The sequence below is a fragment of the Halyomorpha halys genome, unplaced genomic scaffold (assembly GCF_000696795.3).
Source record: "Halyomorpha halys isolate HHAL.00 unplaced genomic scaffold, Hhal_1.1 Scaffold1154.1, whole genome shotgun sequence".
In the NCBI taxonomy this organism is placed as follows: domain Eukaryota; kingdom Metazoa; phylum Arthropoda; class Insecta; order Hemiptera; family Pentatomidae; genus Halyomorpha; species Halyomorpha halys.
In genome coordinates, this window is record NW_027116117.1 from 88945 (window position 1) to 95455 (window position 6511).

Genomic DNA, 6511 nt, shown 5'->3' on the forward strand with positions numbered 1-6511 from the left:
TTTTTAAGGGTTAAAATTATCCGGAAAAAAATAGGAAATAAATTATATTTGCTTATCGGTAGTAAAATATTTAGTAAATAATAATAATAATTTATTTATTTGTTTATGGGGCAACCCCCGTACAAATAGAGTTAGCCTGTTATATACATGAAATATATAATCTACTGTAATAATTTTACAAAAATGATTAACTACAGATCATTTATATAAACTAATTACAAACAATATACCCAAGCTGGGCTATCTATATTCGTTAGAATAAAACAGTAAAACAAAAACGTCATTTCATATTTAATAATATTAAAAAACAAAAAAAAAAAAACTGTACCTCCTAATGGGACGATAGGTGTCCAGCTCTAAGCAAAAGGTTTTGGGTTACAAATATAAAAAACTGCTTAAGGTTCAATCCAAAGGTTACGGACAGAAATTCATACAACTGATTTCGGCTAATATCGCTTAGCTTCGGCATGAATCGGAATCGGTTCTCATGATACGCGGAGCAATTTGTCAAAAAATGGAAACAATCTTCCAGGGTCGTTCCATCACAAGCTGGATAAAGCTTCTGTGGGTCCAAAGTATATTTGTGTGGACCAAAATTTTGACTCATTACCTATTTAGTAATTAATTACTGATATTTAATCATATAAATTAATTAAATTATGGTACTGAAATAAGTGATATAAAATCTCTTAATTCGTTTTTATGATTTAAAATATTTATTATTCATCACTTATTTAAATCAATTTGTATTGTTTTATACTTCTAATTTACATAAGGATATAACATAAGTACTAGCAATTGGTGATTCTTTCCAAAGACTACTAGATGTTCTAAAAAATTTATCCTATTTACTTATTGTATTTTTTTTATACAATTTATATAAATAAATAAAAATTATAACATATCTACTTGATATGTTCCGAAAATTATTCTTTTATTGACCTTTGATCGAACAATCTTCAATTTGATAAATTAATTGATTGAGATATAAAAAATTGAGATAATATTTTTATTAATATATTAGAATAAACAACTGTATAAATATTTAAAAATTGAAATTATTATATATATTATATGCAATTGATGCAACATAACGATAAATTATATTATGCAATACAAACCATTGGTAACTTATCGTTGAAACCTGTGGTGGTTTTGTTAATGAAACGGTAATAACAAATATGCTATGTTTAACAGTTAATGTGATTACCATAAAAATATGATTTATTGTTTGCATGTAGATTAACATTATTTTAGATATTTATCCAAACAAAATATTTAACTACATAATAAAATTTTGTGATTTTAATTTGTATTAACTATTAACAAAATATAATAGTTTTTAAAATTGTATTGACTTGGGTCTCCCAGCCTGTAATAAAAAATAATAATTTAACCTGTATATAAAAAAATTTAAGGTCTTCTTGATAATAGCCTAAGGGCTGAAACGTTGGATAGAAATAAATTAATTTGAGAGAATGGATCAAATAACGTTTATTTGTTTAGTTATTACCTACTTACAAGAAATAATTTTATATATATAAAATATATTAATAAACTAATATTTATGTATTTTATCAAAAAAAATCCTTCACACCCAGCTATACATATAGCATACCTCCTATATGTACGTTGCAAATACCCACTAAAATCTTGGCAGGAGGGTATGAAAAAAAAAATTTAAGTATTTTAATTTTATAATTTTAAAAACCTTTTAAAATTACGGATAAATTATCATTTATTGCCATTTTTTAGTGTTTTTACAAAACTTTTCATATGTTTGACCATTTTGTTCTTTCGAACTTTTAATTCACCTTCATTAAACTTTATTCAATTAAAAAGTAATATGAACTTTAATTACTATCTCATCTCATGTACATAAGTCAAGTTTTATTGAATAAGTAGATTTAAAATACCTGCTTCAAAACAAAAGTTCTAGTTTTAAAATACACTTAATAATTTTTTGAAGTAAAATGTTTATTTGCGATTAAAATACTTTTTATTTTACGGAATAAAAAGTATTTTAATCACTACCGAACCATTGGTTTCCCTAAGAATTTTATTACTATTTAATTTATCAATACATTTAAAAACGTTTTGTTTTGAGATCGGTAGCGCCAATTCAGACTGTATTTATTTTTATTAGTATTATTATTTATTTGTATTTGTATTTTCTTCTAAATGTTATTATTTTACCTTAAGTTTAATTTTGTTTATTTATTTATTTATTTTTATTAGTATTATTATTATTTTTTATTTGTATTTATTTCTAGATGTTATTTTACTTGAGTTTAATTTTGTTTATTTAATTTTTTTTGTATTATTTATTTTCAATTTTTATTAGTATTTTCTTCTAATTGTTATTTTACCTAATTGTCATTTTCTATTTTATTTATATATAAAATTCTTTAATATTATGGATTTATCTCATGTTTATTGCGAACAATGAGTAATGTTTTTTAATTTAAAAATGTTTTTTGTAAGTTTAAGTTTGTTTATTTATTTTTTACTTTTATTTGTATTTTCTTCTAAATTATATTTTCCCTAAATTAAATTTTTGTTTTTATTTAATTTATATATTTGTACATATTGTGTAAATGGACTCTGTGATCCCAATTACTATTGTATTATAGTATATTATCTTATAATATACGACAGAATGTAATATTAAACCATAAAAAAAAAATTATATTTATTTTCTCAGTCTATATTCTAATATTTAATTATAGAAAGAGATATAAACTTTTGTATATGTACCGATATTTTGAAGTTAAAAATATCATCATTAATGATCAGAAATTTAAGAAATATAGTTACGAAACAGAATCCATTAGTTATGGCTGCAATTCCCTTAGCAGATATCAAGAAATTATATAAAGAGAAATATGTTTTTATCTAAGATAGTTTTTTGCTTGGTGATTAAAATATCTCATTACGGTAGGGTGACTTTCTAACGTCCGACAACTTCACACTTCCACTTCAGACATCAAACCTATTGTTTTGTTTTTAATGCCGAACTCTCCAATATTATCTAAGAAAACAAAGAAAAAATTTGTACCTTGAACATTCTTGCACCATCTTTCAATTTGCCCAAGGCTCAAAGGCATGCTTGCGTTAAATTATCGATAACATATCTCTAATTGATATGGAAGTAAGTTAATTGATTGTAGGCAATTAAATTGATAGTGAAATATTATATATAAAGATATTATAAAATAATGATATGTGCCACCCACAACGGCAAAAGTATCCATTCATTCTATAAATAACTAAAAATTTATGAATTATTTTTTCATGTCATTATATGATAATAATGATGTATAAAAAACAATTAAAATTATTGATTAGAGATTTGTAGACGTACGTCGAAGTTATCGGTATTTTCACATTTTAAAAAAAAAAATGCAAAGACCAGAGAAGTCGAAAATTATAGATAAAAAATTTATCTTTTTCTGTTTTTATAAAAATTCGTATTTTAGAATTTCTCAAGATGGGAAAAACGAATAAAAATTCCTGCCGATAAGAATATAACAGAGTAACAAAAGAAAATGAAGCCGTAATGCAATCGAGAAAGGTCTCGAATTTCCCTGTTAGAATTAATTTTTTTTTTCTATTTTATTTATATATAAAATTCTTTAATATTATGGATTTATCTCATGTTTATTGCGAACAATGATTAATGTTTTTTAATTTAAAAAGGATTTTTGTAAGATTATTTAAAAATTCGTTAAGCCCATTTAAACTGTTTCAATGAGAATAACAACTAGCTAATATTAAAAGTCACTTCATTGTAAATTGATAAGCTGGGTTTAATAAAATATAGGGTCAGTATATGGATAGTGAAAATATAAATGTGTTAATAACTCGAATTCGAAATTCCACACGGTCATATTATTTTTCCTTACTATATACTCCATATATGTGTGTGTGAAAGTAATAAATTGATAGTTGAATTAAATAAGAGCAGAATAAATAAATAACCAAGCTAAAGAAAATTAAAGTAAGTAAAATAAATAACGATGGAATAAATTAAATAAGAGCAAATTATGTTGATAAGCAACCTAGATAAAGAAAGCCAAAATTAATTAAAGTAATTTTATAAAGAAAGGATTAAATTCGAGAAATATAAATATATCTTTAAAAAATGGTTATAAAATACCTCCATCTATGTTAGAAACATAATTTTCTAAAACTCACATTTATCCAATTTTCACTTTGGTAATTTTTAATTAAAATGCTTAAAGAATATATTTTGTGGCTTTAAAAATATATTATACTTCAATCGCATAGAATATTACAGCAATTAAATTTGAAAAAATTATTAATGTAATCGTTTATTCATGCAATACAGATTAATATTCCTGAGAAATAATTATTAAATAATGAATAGAACGAATCAAAAATCTTACCAACAGACAGGCAATGAATAAAAAGAGAGTGTAAGGGCGTACCTGAAAAAAAAATATATACATATTAAAGTAATTTTTAGAAGAAACAAAAACAAAATTTCAATTAAGATAAATGTACATCCTACATAAATATATTTCGAAGATGATCTCTAATGAAGATTGTTTACATTCTACTTCGAAACATTTACATTCAAGATGGATTGACATATGCACCTTGAGATATTGGATTAATCCATACCAACAGATACAACTATGCAAATAACAATAATATATCTATTTGTTATTATGCCATTTGTACTGCGTAATAGTTAAATACTGGAAAATGGACGAAAAGAAAGACTTCAAAAGAAGATCGTTTGTCTTCAATAAATAGTGTTCACTAAATGATTAGTGAGTCTTCACTAAACACTTTTGAAATTAATTGAATTTATATCAGGTCTTTGCAATCTTGAGAGTTCTAACCCTTGCTGGTTGAGTTCCACGCATCTACCTTTTATATTTCTCAATTTTTGTTTTAGTTTATTGAGTATCATTTCTCCCTATATTGGGGCAGAACATAAATATTTGATCATATGATTTTTTTTTTAGTATGAATGTGACCAGTTATAACTGATTACTTATTGCCCAACAATGGCAGATTGTAATATTAATCAATAAATATTTTTTTATTCTTATTTTATTATATGTTATTTTTTATTTATTTATTTTTTTTTTATTTTAGTATGAATATGATCAGTTATCACTGACTACCTATGGCCCAACAATGGCAGATTGTAATATTTATCAATGAATAAAGTTTTTAAATTTAAAAAAAAAATCTATTAATTTGGCACAGTAATTACTGATGATTCTCGACATATTTTCAATTTTCAAATTTCGTTCTTACCCCCAATTCATGTATCCTTCATAATAAGAGGTTCAAAAATATTCAAGAACTGGGTCTCTGCATAATAAGTCAGCAACAATAGAAAAGTTGAATTAATAATTAAGTCCACAACGGTTTCATCAGATCTGGCCTTTGTCTTTAAGTTCTCTAATGGTTTATGGCCTTTGCACACTGTAAAGCGACGTACTGTTGAATAATATTGCCAAAACTTGATAGCATCTTTGATCTCATTGCATTCTAGATGGATAATATCTCAATGTTTTTTCTCTTTTTTGCCAGCTTTCGTGAACAACAGGTTGTAATATTCCAGTGGTTGTTAAAGCTGAGGTCTGCTTCGATGGAGGTAGACTTCTCAACGTCGTAAATGACCAATATAATCATTACCAGAGTAAAAGAAATAAATTACAAGTTCAATAATCACCGAAATGAATACACAATCATAACTACTAATGAAAAAACTTTACTAACAGAAACAGAAATAGCTAACACTCATTAACTACTTTACGCACATACACATACTTAAATACTAATATTCGCAGTATTACATATTTTATACTACATAATGATTTAGGAAACCGAAATTACTCCAAATACGACATATTATTGGTGGACGACATTTATTGGAAGAAGATTGCTTGGAACTTAAAAGTTCTGAAATAAGCTCGAAGAGTTGCGGAAAGTTCGGATCTTAATGTATGAGAAGCTGCCTATTCAGAAGTTTAAGAGTGATTTTCCAAGTATGGGAGGGATTTTCCTTAAAGTGAATTCCACTTAAAGAACGGACAATTTTTAGCGAGAAGAATCGACGAGGGAATTATATTGAATATTCCTAATAATCAACATTACTTCATGGACTTTAACTGGCAATTTATTGTCATGTACTAGAACAATGTATCAGAAATAACAACAATAGAAAAAATTATAAATAGAGCTCTGATATACAATGAAACTTCCCTTAAGGTCCACTCCTGTCTAACGGAATCTCTCTTAGCGGACAATTTTAAACAGGGTTAAAATTTAATTTATTCAAAACCTCTTCACTCCAGCTAAGGATAGTAATTTTATTCCTATCAGAACCTTTTATCCCTCTATAACGGACACGATTCATAAATATGAATGTACAAACTCACGATTTCAGAATTAATAGGATTTGATCGAGTCTGGCACCCAGGACTGCTATACAAGATCCGTAAATTCCTACCCCCTACATACTTCC